This window comes from Triticum aestivum, chromosome 3D, assembly GCF_018294505.1.
Source record: "Triticum aestivum cultivar Chinese Spring chromosome 3D, IWGSC CS RefSeq v2.1, whole genome shotgun sequence".
NCBI classification, from domain to species: domain Eukaryota; kingdom Viridiplantae; phylum Streptophyta; class Magnoliopsida; order Poales; family Poaceae; genus Triticum; species Triticum aestivum.
Genome location: NC_057802.1, coordinates 1,541,396 through 1,557,089, shown reverse-complemented (window position 1 = coordinate 1,557,089; position 15,694 = coordinate 1,541,396).

Genomic DNA, 15,694 nt, shown 5'->3' with positions numbered 1-15,694 from the left:
CATCCCGCTCCTGGGAAGTTTCCCTGTTAGAGATGATTTCGACGACCTTAAAAGTTGCATCTACGAGCTAAACCCTCCTCCTAAACACCGTGATCCGCTGCTGGACACACACATTGTACTGCTCGTCGGCCATGGCAAGAAGATGGGACGCCCATATCTGGTCTTCAAAAACTCTTACGGCATACACTGGGGGATCAAGTGCTTCAGGAGGAGAATGAAGGATTTCAGCTCATACGGGTGATAGTGGATGGTGACGTCGACACGCTCCTCGAAATGTAAGTCAACAGTAAATAGATAGATTATCTGCACATTAACTGAAGTTTGTAGCACCCACATCAGTTGTATTTAGAGATACCGCTTTTAATGTGATCCCCAAAATGGTAATTTACCTACTCTACATTACTAACTGCAAATTTCTTACTACCTTTCTATGTTATTTGGTCGGTCCCTTTCCACCTAAAGAAAGAAGAAGCAAAGCAATCGGTCTTAGTTTCCACTGTCAAAGACCCTGCTGCCAAAAATCAAGCATATCAGGTGAGTTAGCTGTTTCCTTTCCTTTGTCTACAACAAAATGCTCATGATGCTGGGTGTTTTGATGGCTAGATGGTACTAGTACATCTCCTCTGCTTTGTTTTGCTAGTCCTTTTGTTCTCAGTTATTTTGGCTCTGTCTCTGTTGGTAAAATGCTACTGTAAGAGGAGTTTTTCCTGGTTATCGTTGGATTGGCCACCTGAAGTCTGCATGTTAAACCTTTTGTTATACAGTACTCCCTCCGTTCCTAAATATAAGTCTTTCTAGAGATTGCACCAAGTGACTACATACGGAGCAAAATGAATGAATCTACACTCTAAAATATGTCTACATACAACCGTATGTTGTATTCCATTTGAAATGTCTAAAAAGACTTATATTTAGGAACGGAGGGAGTACATTTCATGGAATGAAATGAGGGTGTGTGCCTTAATGTCGAAAACCATTATAGTCCATAATATGCATTCCCTTGTTAGGATCTTGTACGTCAAAGGTCAAGGACTGCCCAAATGAAGAAGAACATTTCTGGATGTTAAGTACTGAAAGTGCTATCTCTGTCCCCTCTAGGATCAGTAAACTCCATGTGGTTGAAATGAAGAACACTGAATCTCAGAACTAGGTGAGCATGTGAGCGTGCACTCTGTCCAAATTGAAAAGGAACTCATGTATTCAGTGACGGCCGAATTTTCGAAATTTCGTGGCGGACCGACTTTTCAAACTTCAAAACTCAACAATGTTTTGATTGAATCTAAGCTTCTCTCAAGAGCATGGGTCAAATATGCCGAAACCAAACCAAATTCAGTTCCTTGTGTCATCAAACTAGCAACACTCCACTGATCTCTACGGACCTTATACACTCAAGTCAAGCACACACTGTTGGAACCTCACGAACACCACTGCCCACTTGATTTCCAGCACACCAACACTGTGCTTTCCATTGCGAAAATGGATGGATCCTCCATAGCTGGATACCTCTAGCCGCACTATTCACAGCCATCCCATCCGCCCTGTTTCCGTCCGCTGTGGGATGGGAACGGAAGTCCTACCCTGTTTCTTCAAAGAAGAAGAAAAAAGTGAGACAGAGAGAACTCATCTGTTCCTTCAGAACGAAAAACAAAGCCACCTGGGTCTCAACTTCTATTCATTTTTTTAAATTCAATACTACCTTTTACTTTATTTATAAATTATATATTTGTAAAGTTTCGTAATTTTCGTGATTTCCTAAAAACTAATTAATATTTTAAATAACTACGAATACTTTTTTCAAATTTCCTCATTTTCAAAGTATTTTAAACTATTTGAAAAATTAATGAACATTTATGAATATTTTGGATTATATAGTTTTTAAATCTGCTAAAAATCTAATAGCCGATTTATTTTCAATAATATTTTTAGTTTGATGAATAGAAAGGAAAAAAGAGAGAAAACTGGGGCAGATAGCGGCAGCTTGTTTTTGCATTTGGTGCAGCCGATTTTTCTTCCAAGCACGTACGATAACGAGGAACACGAGCATTGTTCTTGGGTCTGCCTATCTGCTCATCGAATTGCAGGTAGGGCAAAGCGCTCCCGCGCATGGGCCAGCCCAATCAAGAATTTGTCAGCTTGTTGCAGCTAGTTTTCGTTTGCTCCTTCTGTTATTTTTTTTTATTTCTTCCAATTTGTTTGTGCTTCCGTGTTTTCTTTTTGGTTTTTTTATTTCTTCCATTTTCTCCTCATTGTCAGTTACTTTTATTTCTACTTTTTTCCCTATAACAATTTTTCTTCCAAGCACGTGCGATAATGAGGAACACGAGCATTGTTCTTGGGTGGTCTGCTCATCTGCTCGTCGAATTGCCGGTAGGGCAAAGCCCTCCCGCGCATGGGCCAGCCCCAACAAGAATTTGTTGCAACTAGTTTCGTTTGTTCTTTCTCTTTTTTGTTTTTGTTATTTCTACCAATTTGTTTGTGCTTCGTGGTTTCTTTCTCGTTTTATTTCTTTCATTTTCTCCTCATTTTCAATTTCTTTTTATTCTATTTTCTTATTTTTGTTGTTTTTCCTATTTTCCATATAACTATTTTTTAGATAATCACGTGATCATTCTTTTAAATATATATGAACAATTTTTAAATTACATGAATATTTGTTTACAAAAGACATTAATAGTTTAAAAATTATATGCATCTTTTAGAAGTACATAAATATTATTTGAAAGACAAACACTCTTTGTATAAGCACTTTTCACCATCAACACTTGCCGTCCCAGTCATAGGAATTCTCCTCTTCCTATTACTAAGACGGCGATCGTTGATGGTGAAACCTTTACCAATACGGACCTCTTGGAGAAGGAGCTTTCATTATACGCTTTGAAGCACAAGGAGCTTGGAAAGAAGGGGACAAGGAGCATGCTCGCAAGATCAACGCCGAGGTCGATGAATTGTTCGACTAGCTTCAGAGGGAAGATTGGGATGACAGCGAGAAGGAGGTGAATCCGTCTACCTGCAATGACCATGATCCAGGTCCCTCGTACGGAGGGGAGATGGACATCGACTCGGAAGACGACGACTTCTACGGGTACCTTGTGCGTACAAAGACTGATTTCCCGTGATGGCCTAGTGTAGAAGTAAGGAGGAGGAGTGTGATGTTCTATCGTACTAGTAGAACGCCTGTGTATTGCCACCGGCATTTGATTTATTTTTTATGATTAAACATACGAATACAATGCATATCAAATTTTTATAGTTTTTTTCCTGATTGTGCATATAATGTATATTATACTCCCTCTATTCCCAAATGTAAGTCTTTTTAAAGATTCCAACAAAAGACTATATACGGAGCAAAATGAGTGAATCTATGCTTTAAAATATGTCTACATACATCCGTATGTTGTAGTCAATTTGAAATCTTTAAAAAGACTTCCATTCAGGAACAGAGGGAGTATTTCGCATGTATAGAAAAGGTAGCTCGCAACAAAGAGCGTGGAAGCGGTGGGGGGCTTGGCCGGCGCGGGCGGGGCTCTGCTCTGCCTGCAGGGAAACAAACAACATGATGGAGAACGTATCCTGTGCTCCAAAGCATGCGGTGCTCCGGCTGCTCCAACCATATGACAACCGTTGGATGGAACATGTAGGTACAGGATAGAGTGTGGAAGCCCCCATCCTGTGAAATTTGCAGAAACCCCCTATATAGGTACAGAATAACTGTAACAGTCCCATAATCTAGCTTCAAAATATGTGGTGCCCCAGGTTTGGAACAGAAAGAACAAGCATATCATGTACCTCGTTAGCTGGTCGTTTCATGTTAAACTGATCGAACACACACATATATACACATGACAGCAGCTCTATGGCACAGATAGTATCATGGATTTTGCGACATGATATACAAAGTATTCAACAAGTTGATTTAAGAAGCTGAAGGTAATGCAAAGGATATAAATAATTAGTCAGTCCATGAACCAAGATTTGAACTGATAAAATCAGCAGCAGAAATGAAAAAGACAGCAGCATCAGCTATATTAACCACCTTTGTCAAATTAGAAGGTAACACGTCATTCAACATTTCTCTTCCAAATCTGAAATATGTGAATCATCTCAGAACAAATGTAGGACTTCAGAGGCATAATGCCTACACAGTGTCACATTCAAGCAGAGCACTTCTAGTTTTGCATAATATAAGCACGAAGGTAGATAATTGTAGATGACCCCTCCAACTCATATCCATTGGCATCATAGCAAAGTTGTCGTGCAGCCATTTTAGTCCATCTATGCAGCACATATTGGCTAGGAATTTCATTACACCCGTCATTCTTTAAGACAACTATGACGTGAGAGCAAATGATGCCCAATGATTCAAATATTCGACAAGTACATTGTGCATCCTTCGTATTAGTGTTGTAGAGGACTACTCTTATCCTGCCACTAAGGTCGCCAATGCTTATGGTTCGGACATCACCAGCCTGCTCAATAGTTTTTACGTGACGACGGTCCCTAGCAGCCACCACCTCATGTTGGAAAGCAACAAAAATGTTGTGGGTATACACTTCTCGAGCATGAGCCTCAATTCCCCAACAAGTCTAGAGTATTGGCAAGGTGTGAAGTGTACAATTATCCTCCTGCAGCTCGTTTTGCCGTTGCTCTTCCAAAGCAGTTTCAAATCTTACCAAAAACTCAATCAAGGCAAGTTTTCAGTTAGCAAAGTGTCGAAAAAATGCATTCTCACTCTCAGATCTTGATGTTGAAGGAAATATGCCCTAGATGCAATAATAAAGTTGTTATTTATATTTCCTTATGTCATGATAAATGTTTATTATTCATGCTAGAATTGTATTAACCGGAAACTTAGTACATGTGTGAATACATAGACAAAACTAAGTGTCCCTAGTATGCCTCAACTTGACTAGCTCGTTAATCAAAGATGGTTAAGTTTCCTGACCATAGACATGTGTTGTCATTTGATGAACGGGATCACATCATTAGAGAATGATGTGATGGACAAGACCCATCCGTTAGCTTAGCATAATGATCCTAAAGTTTTATTGCTATTGCTTTCTTCATGACTTATACATATTCCTCTGACTATGAGATTATGCAACTCCCGAATACCGGAGGAACAACTTGTGTGCTATCAAACGTCACAACGTAACTGGGTGATTATAAAGATGCTCTACAGGTGTCTCCGAAGGTGTTTGTTGGGTTGGCATAGATCGAGATTAGGATTTGTCACTCCGAGTATCGGAGAGGTATCTCCGGGCCCTCTCGGTAATGCACATCACTATAAACCTTGCAAGCAATATGACTAATGAGTTAGTTACGGGATGATGCATTTCGGAACGAGTAAAGAGACTTGCCGGTAATGAGATTGAACTAGGTATGAGGATACCGACAATCGAATCTCGGGCAAGTAACATACCGATGACAAAGGGAATAACGTATGTTGTCATTGCGGTTTGACCGATAAAGATCTTCGTAGAATATGTAGGAACCAATATGAGCATCTAGGTTCCGCTATTGGTTATTGGCCGGAGATGTGTCTCGGTCATATCAAGTACTACTAGAATATGTAGGAACCAATATGAGCATCATGTATGAGACTTGCCGGTAATGAGATTGAACTAGGTATGAGGGGTCCGCACGCTTAACGTTCGATGACGATTTGTATTATGAGTTATGTGTTTTTGGTGACTGAAGATTGTACAGAGTCCCGGATGAGACCACGGACATGACGAGGAGTCTTGAAATGGTCGAGAGGTAAATATTGATATATTGGAAGGTGGTATTCGGACACCGAAATGGTTTCTAGTGGTTCGGGTATTTTTCCGGAGTACCGAGGGGTTACCGGAACCCCCCGGGGAAGTATTGGGCCTACATGGGCCTTAGTGGAGAGAGAGGGGAGCCCGCAAGGGGTTGCGCGCGCCCCCCTCCAAGGGAGTCCGAATAGGACAAGGAGGAGGGGCGCGGCCCCCCTTCCCTCTCCCTCTCCCTCTCCTTCCCTTTCCCCCTCCGATGAGAAAGGAAAAGGGGGGGGTGAATCCTACTAGGAGTGGAGTCCTAGTAGTACTCCCCCCATGGCGCGCCCCCTTGGTGGCCGGCCTCCTCCTCCCCTCCTTTATATACGGGGGCAGGGGGGCACCCCATAACACAACAGTTATTCTCTTAGCTGTGTGCGGTGCCCCCCTCCACAGTTTACTCCTCCGGTCATACAAGTATTTGAACATGCAGATGAAATTAGTCTTTACTCATGTACAGTAGTAGGCAATGAGTTGCTGAAGTTGTACCATACGTAATTATTGGAATATCTAGTCCGAGTAATTTATTAAAAAACCAGTGATTAATATCCTGCGCCTGACATAATACAGAGAGATATCGCCACATTTTTCCAAGATAGAATTAGCTACAAAATCAGCACAAAGGGGACGACTTACAATCAAACGCACAAAATAACACAAGGTTCTAACATCTAACAACATACCTGAACACCGGAGTTCTATTCTCTGGGGTCGACGGATGGCGCAGGTAGGCGCCAGATCGGGTGGGGAAGGGGGGCGATGTGGAGAATGGCCGGGCAGGGATGAGGCGAGTTGCCCGCCGGACGTCGGAGCCCAGTACGTCAGCACCGCGGCGACCACATTCGCCCGGCGTCACAGGTCCGCCGCCGAAGGCTCGAAGCCCTACTCTGTTCGCGTTGCTTCTGTTCTAATTTGGGAACAGCCGGCTTGGAGGTAGGATGTAGGTGACGGGGAAATACTACTAATTTTGTATGCATGCAGGGTGTTATTTGCAAATTTCTAAGGGCGAGCGCTCGGGTTGCATGCTGTGCCTAAATTATGTATCTAACGGTTGTGGTTCACAGGGAGCAGCCGGAGCACACAATCAACTGGAGCACAGGATATTTTCTTGAGACATATACTCCCTCCATTTTTAAATATAAGCCCTTTATGATATTTCAACATAGACTACATACAGATGTATATAAATATATTTCAGAGTGTAGATTTAGTTATTTTGCTTCGTATATGGTCTGTAGTGGAATCTCTAAAAGGGCTTATTTTTAGAAATAAATGGAATACTAGTTTAGATATATCAAGCAAACTTTTTTTGGGGAGGTCACCGGTGGCGCAAACCGCCAATCCAAACATTTAGCTAAGCCAAATCGGCAAAACACCAGGGTCACAAAGGTCGCAACATCACAAGAGTAGATCACATGAGGATTCCGTCTTGGTTACTTTATGGGGCCTGACGAATGTGGCCCACTGGATGACTGTTTGGGGGTTCTTGCCCTGGCCCATGTTTGGAAACGGACATGGTTAGCACCCCCCTATGTAGGACACCATCAGCCCCTTCAACGTACAATAGCCTGGTAAATAGAAAGGGAATATGCCAACCCATCATCAGTAGTATTCCGACCCCGTGATGTGCCTATCCAATAACCAGGTGGCATAAAGGGGGCGATAAGGCGGTGCTCAACTGCTGGGTAAAGAGGAAAGGAGCACCGGAAAATAGAAAACAAATGAGAGTGCGGGAAACACGTACACATAGGCGACGCAAAAGATGCCACGCCAACATGGTCCACAGGTCATGGACCCCCTAAGCTGATGCAGAGGTGAGAAACAGGGTAGCGAGATTGGACGGCGGTAATATTGCTAGGCAGCACAAAGGTACCATGATGAATCTATCCAACGGTGCAAGGGGTGTTTGTGACCCCCTATGGCCTGAGGAGACTGTACTCCGACATCCTTTATGTAGGAGTAATTACTATTGTTTAGTACCCCCACGCCCCTGTACGTGTGTTCGCCCCTGCCTTGATCTGCAGTTCTGCACGTACACGCCGAGTCGCCGACCGGCCGGCCGGCCCGGGTTGCCGTCCCTAAGGAGAAAAACTGAAAAAGACGTGCGCCACTCATCAGCCCTAGGTTCAGTTCTGATCTTAACCTTCTAATTTTCAAAGTATTAGTCTATTCTGCTCCCATGTTTAAAAGGTACAAGTTAGTAATTAGGTTGACTCAATCTAGCTTCATATAACCACTTCGTATGAATAAGTTTAACCACTCTTGAAACCCTAGGTTCAGTTCTGCTGGGAGTAGAATAAAATATATAAACTATAGTATTATACTGACTTGATGTACGTCAATTTATGTATCATTTAACTGTTTGACATTGCCAGGAAAGCTAATGGAGAGATATTTTGCAAAATCCACAACTGGTAGTATGCCTGAAATAGTTGATTTGGACAAGCTTACTCGGGATCCATCTAAAAGGAAGAGACTTGCAGATTATAATATCAATCAGCATGAGGAGACTAGGAGAAAGTACCTGACATGGGGGGCTTATCAACCTTGTCCAGCCAAGTTTAAACCCAGGTGGATTGGTAAGAGTAAGCGGTATTTCAATCCTGAATGGTATGATCTGCATCGTAATTGGCTAGAGTACAGCGAGGAAGAGGACAAGGCATATTGCTTGTATTGCTATTTGTTTAGAGACAACATTAAAGGTAACAAACCTGGGCATGATGCATTTGTGGTAGATGGCTTTGTCAATTGGAAGAAGGCGGTAGAGAGATTTGCGACTCATGTAGGTGACCGTGATAGTTTTCATAATAAGGCACTTAAGAATGGTGAGGATCTAATGAAAACAGAACAATCAATCCCTGTAGCCTTTCATAAACAGAGTGAACTTGAGAAAAATGAGCATCTTATCCGGTTAAATGCTGCAATTGATGTATGCAGATACTTGTTGCATCAAGGACAACCGTTTCGGGGCCATGATGAGTCAAAAGAGTCTACAAATAAAGGAAACTATCGGGAGTTGATGGACTATACAATTATGCACAATGATGTTATAGCCAAGGCATTCAAAAATGCCCCAGTTCATAATCAGTTGTTGTCTTCAACAATTCAAAAGGATATCATCGAGTGCTTTGCAGAAGAAGTATTAAATTGTATTTTGAAGGAGCTTGACAATGGCGTGTTCAGCTTATTAGTTGATGAATGTCGTGATGTTTCCGACAAAGAGCAAATGGCAGTGGTTATACGTTATGTTGATACACATGGAGTGTCAAATGAGAGGTTTGTTGGTGTTCTTCATGTGGAGGAAACAAGATCTGCTTATCTCAAGTCTAAAATTGATTTTATAATTGCAAAACTTGGTTTGAGTCTACAACAAGTGAGAGGACAAGGTTATGATGGAGCGAGCAATATGGCAGGTGAGTTTAATGGTTTGCAAGCCAAGATTATGAGGGAGAACAGTTCAGCTTATTTTGTACATTGTTTTGCTCATAAACTTAACTTGGTTGTTGTGGCCATTGCAAAAAAGATATTTGATGTTGGAGATTTTTTTGATATGATGTCATTGTTGGTGACTGTTGTTGGATCATCTTGCAAGAGAAAGGATAAACTTAGAGAGAACCATCGAGAAGAAGTAAGGAAAGCAATTGGTAAGGGAGAGATTGCTACCGGATCAGGATTAAACCAGGAGCTTTCTCTTCAGAGACCAGGTGATACTAGATGGAATTCTCATTATACCACTTTGTTGAGTTTGTCTAAGATGTTTCCCTCTGTGATAAAAGTACTAGAATATGTGGAGGAAGAGGGTTCAGATGCTACTAAGCAACGTCAAGCCAGTGGTATTTTAAAATATTTCCAGTCATTTGATTCTGCATTCTTCCTACATATGATGATGATTATATTAGCTTTAACAAATGGGCTATCAAAAACCTTTCAAAGAAAGGATATGGACATTGTTAATGCTATATCAGATGTGGAATCAGCTAAGCGAGAGCTAGATAAGCTTAGATCTGAGCATGGATGGAGTTCTCTCCTGAGCAAGGTATGTTCTTTCTGCAACAAGAATGATATTTCTGTTATGGACATGGAAAAGGAGTATGTAAATCCAAAGAAGCCAAGGCAAAGGACTGGCATTAATAATGAGCATCATTACCGGGTCGACTGTTTTTTCGCTGTTTTGGATTTATTAGTAGAAGAACTAAACCGCAGATTCAATGAGGTAAACAATGAGTTGCTTTGTTGTATGTCTGCTTTCAACCCAAGTTGTCAGTTTAGTCACTATGATGATGAGAAGCTCATGAAGTTGGCTAAGTTCTATCCTAATGACTTTAGTGACAACGAGCTAGACTATCTTGAGAAAGAGCTTTGCCTCTACATAGATAATGTACGCAATGATACAAGATTTGCTAGCTTGGAAACTATCAATGATCTGGCTAAACTGATGGTGTCTACAAAGAAGCATCATTCTTATCCTTTTGTCTATCGACTTTTAAAGCTAGTACTGACTCTTCCTGTTGCCACTGCAACTGTTGAGAGATGCTTCTCGGCAATGAAGCTTGTGAAGAATGCTTTGCGTAATAAGATGGGTGATGATTATTTGAGCAATAGCCTTATTTGCTTTGTAGAAAAAGAAATGTTGGATACTATTCCTAATGAGGTGATAGTTAAACGCTTTCATGCGAAAAATCGTCGTGGGATGAAACGGAAGGAGGTAATGTGCTCAAGCTTTTATTTTCATCTATCAATGTTTACATTCTTTCTATGTTTAAAAATGATTTTTTTTCATGCAGCTTGAAGGCTAGAAATCAGGGACATAGCAACAAATAAAAGGGATGGCATACCCATATTTCTCAAGTTATTCTGTCTCAAGTGGTTAGTTTACTTTTAAAGTTATGTGTGTGATGACATTATCTAATAACAAATTATATGGTTTTGCTTCTTCGACACTATATATATGCTTGTATGGTTGGTCCTTTAGATTATCTGCCCATTAGTTCGTATACATGTTTCTAAAAAAAATTGTAAACCTCTTTGCCCCCATTAGTTTTTCGTCCTGGCTCCGCCCCTGGATCAAGGCTGATAGTTGGGGTCGGCGGCGGCGGCTTCGTTTCGCTTCAGCGGTCGTGCGAGAAGCCAGGCGACGGACGAACGATACAGTTTTCTTTTTGTTTGACGAACGCGTACGCTTCTAGCCTGCTCGTATGCATTGCCTCGTGTCTCAATCTCTCTAAGATGGGCTCCTCCGCTGCTGTCTTTTTTCCACAGAAGAGAAGATGGGCTGGGCTTTATATAAAAGATCAGTAGAGAATAGCCAGGCAGTGGGGGCAAATATCCTGGGCCGAGCGGGGGCAAAGCCACGTATATGAAGCCAGGTATAAGTGGCCCAAAAAATCGAGTGGAGGCATTCGCCCCCACGCGCCTGTACGTGCGTTCGCCCCTGCACAAGTCTCTTTCCGGTTCGGTCCATTTTCCCGTCCCCCTCCCGCTTTCCCGGTACAGCAGCAGCTTAGTCCCCCCTGTTGGATGCTCCCGCTTTCCCGAACTCGCAGCTAAATAAGTGCTAAAATCGGTCTCCTGATCACGCCGAGCCATTGGATGAGGAATGAACCGTTGGATGCTCACCATCCTCATTCCCACCATCTGCATTTCCCGGTACAGATTTCCCGAACTCGCAGCTATATAAGTGCCCCGTCCCGCGTACTTCCCGCTCCCGCCATGCCTCCTCTGCTCCGCAGCTTCTTCCTCCTCTGCTGCTCCTCAGAGCAGGAGCAGCCATTCCTTGTGAATTCGTCACCTTGGCGAGGTAAATACTCTGCTCTGCTCCATCTTAAGTTTCTTTATGTTTCGTCCACCGAGGGATAGATGGCTTAGATCACTGAGGGATGTTTCGTCTACTCCCTTGCCAAGCACCGGCGTCTCAAGTGTCCTCGCTGCTCGCTTCATGCTTGCTCTTGTTGCTTATGCTTCTTCTTCTTCTTCCCCTGTTCCACGCTCCTTCCTCACAAAGTTCATTGGGCACCTGTAACTACTCTGCACGAAAATATCTGCACTTATACAGATGATTGCACTTCTGAACTTCTACCGGTCTTTTTTTTTTCTTTTTTTTTGCACCATGAACAGCCGAGGTCGTGGCCGTGCATATGATGCTCTCGTTTCTAGGTTTCACAATGTGAGTTAGTCCCCCAGATTATTGCTACTCACACACACCTAGCGTTCTGAAGCGACCTCGCTTGATGCTTGCTCTTGTTGATCATGTTTGTAGCAAGGAAAGGACTATAGGTGTATAACGGTTGCGCTCCCCGTACATGTCCGGTGGCAAGTTGGCGAGAGCTGCGTCTTGAACGCGATCGCGCACATTGTGGAGTCCCGGAACAAGGCACATCTGCTTGACTTGAACTACTACTGGAATGCCTACGTAGACGAGACCGGAGTTCCGTTTGGCCAAGACAAAAATAGAGCCATCACAGCCCTCAACCTGATCAGGGATAAAGGTGTCCTTGCACACTTCAATGGCAGGAGGAAGCTAGAGAAGATTTCCGGCTACGAGTGTCACCGACGTATGGATGCATATCAGGTCTTCGCCGTGCTTGATTCGGGCACCCCGCTCCTGGGAAGTTTCTGTGTCAGAGCTGATTTCAGTGACCTTGGAGAGGACATCTACGAGCTAGATCCTCCTTACAAACATGATGACCCTCATCCGGAGACACACATGGTTATGTTTGTCGGGTATGGAATGCGCGGCGGCCGGCCCTTCCTCGTGTTCCTCAACTCTTACGGGCCCGATTGGGGAACCCGTGGATTAGGGGCCGTGTACTTTGATCAGGTGTATCAGGATGATGATGATGAAGGGTTTCAGCTGATCAGGGTGATGGTCGACGGTGGCACGCCAGCCCCGCGCCTCGAAACGTAAGCCAAAACCAAAAGGATTCAACATCTATTCAGTTTCAGTGTACTCTGCTTTTGCTCTGTTTCGTGCCCTGAATTCTTTTGTTTATATTGCACAACATTCAGACAAGATCAAGCGCAGTCGTTTCCAGCAGGATACATGTAATCTTCCTGTAATATTTCTTGTTGAGGAGAAGCTCAATTTTTCTTGATTACCATGGATGTACTGATCCGATATGTTCAACAGTATGCACAAATGATGCATTTCTTGTTGTGTCTGCTATCGCTCTCCTATATTACAGGCTCCTTGCAATGATGCATTTCAGTGAGGCAAAAGCAAAATAGAAAATGCTCATGTCTCCTCTTCTATTCAATATTGTGTCTGCTATCCCTCTCCTATATTACAGACTCCTTGCATTATCCATGATCTTCCTATCCATTATCCATATGCATATACAGCCCTTGCAATGATGCATTTCAATGAGGCCTCCGTTTTACTCTATGGTTGACATCTAGCATAAGAAGTCGCTTCAACGTTCCATATAATGAGCCGTTCACTTATGATGGAACGGTCGTTCCATCTGTATAATATAATCAGGCTAGCTTCAGTCTTGCTTATCTGAGTGAACTGAAGTTTGTAGCACCGGCGTCATTAGGATTCAGAAATTCCCCTTTTAATGTGACATTTGTTTTGCTGCTCCTTTCTAATATGATGTTTGGTTGGTCCTTTTTCGCCAACAGAAAGAAGAAGCATTGGAATTGCTCTTACTGTCCACTCTCAGAGACCCTGCTGCCAAATCTCAAACATATCAATCAGGTTAGTTCAGCTGTTTCATTTGTTTTCTATTTGCAACAAAATGCTCATGATGCTGGGTGCTTTGATGGTTTGATGGTACTGTAGTTGATCTCCTCTGCTTTGTTGGTCCTTGTGTTCTCACTTATTTGGCTCGTTGAAATGCTCTACTTTCAGAGGACTTTTTTCAGTTTATGCTGGTTGCATATCTCTGTAGGCTGGCAGTGATTCAGAACATTGCAGCCCTGCTATCATGTACAATACAATGCGTAGGATGTTAGGAGCTTGGGGTTATTTTTTATGATACGTATAAATTTCTATGTTAAACCCAAATGAAGAGCAGCAGGTGTCGATGTTGCATCACATTTGAGCTGTATTCAGCTAGATCCTGCCCCTGTCTATGGGATTATAAATACTGAAAGTGTTGTCCCTGTCTATGGGATGATCTCTACGTTATCGATTGTCGAAATGAAGAACAACAGATCTAGATGTTTGATTCCTTTGAGCTGTATGCAGTAGTATTCAGCTAGATCCTTTCTACGGGATGATAAATACTGAAGGTGCTGCCCCTGTCCACTTTAGCATCCTTATTTTCTCATTGCTCACCAATCTAGTACTCCGTACATGTCATGTGGCTGACAGTCTGTTGACTGTTTTTGATCTTCAGGAGGAGAAAGCTTTTGCATGCTCTTCAGGACGCAAGCGGTGCCGATCCTCGAAAACAGACCAGACAAAGCAGCGAGTTTCATCTGGTCTGAATCGTACCAAGCTGAGTAGTGAGCCTCGGGTTTTTCAAATTTCGCGGCGAGCGGATTTTTCAAACCTCGAAATTCAACGAATTTTGATTGAGTCTTGATATTTCGTAACCAAATTCAGTTCATTCCTTAGCCCAAGCCATCCAGCCTCTAGCCCGTTCCTTGCTGCAGCCTGCAGCAGCAGCGGACTTGCCGTCATCCTCCCCGTAGAGGAAACCACACGACCACCTTCACGCATACGTACGTGGCTTGGTCGCCGACTCGCCGTGGTCGCCCCTGTGCCGAACTGCCTCGCCATGGCTTCTGCATCAGCCTCCCACACGAGACAAGAGGTCCAGAGAACCTCCGTTACCCTCCACTGATCACCGACCACCGACAGACACCCCGCTTGATCCCTCTCATCACTGATCGCCGAGAGCTATTACTATAGACCCAATTTTCCCCATCGACGGTGGCCGTCGCAGTGGTCGGAATCGTCATCGCCATCCTCCCCTGTTTTCCGTCTGCCATGGGAGCAGAGCTCTGTTTCGTCGAGGACAACAGAGAAGGGGGGCACTTCATTCGAAAAAAAACCCACAGAGAAGGCCACTTGAGCCTTAACTTGTTGGCCCATGCTACTTAAGCCCAAACATGATGAAAGCCTATCGGCCTAAACCAGAAGCCAGCCCAAAACTAAAAAACACAATTCCTTTGTGCTCTTCATCCGGAACCCAAAGGCACTCGATAATTCCAAACTTTTCTATAAAAAAAACTCGATAATTCCAAACCCATTTTGATCGTTTTGACCCCGCTCTGTTCCACGAAATTCCAAGCTGATCAAATTTTATTCTTGAATCTTGACCCGAACTTTTTTCTTCTTCTTACTGTTGTTCCTTTTTACCAGGCAAGCTTTCTTTCACCAATTACTATGATTTACATATCATTTTATTGTTAATGTGTCTGCCTACAAATAAAATGGACTCTAGCTGCTGACTAAATCAACACTAATTGACTTATCAACTCAAACATGATTCTATTTGGTAAGCCAACAAGATGTGGGCGATTTCCTCGCAATAAAAATGTGGGCGATTTGAGATGGTCCTCAGGGAAAATTGGTGCGAAAAACCAGTGAAGGTGTGGGGAAAATAAAACGGAGAGGACGGAGGGGGAGGTCAGGCGAAGGAAGGAGGTAAAGAGGGAACACTTCCATTTTTTAAGGAGAGGAAATGTGGATATTGTGCAACATACATGTACAAAACAAGGCAGGAGGATTCAAATTATGTGGACTCAATAGCACATCGCAGGGCAGTCTGTAAGCCACATTACCTTGTTCGTGCATACCCTACATGGCGCACACATTGCTTGCTTATTAATTTAGTTAATTGATTCTTGCATGCTATTTAATTACCACTTTACTTTGAATTACATGATGAGTTATTAATGTCTGCAACCTATGAAAGGCAATGCCATCTTTTATAGGCCATGTTCACTTT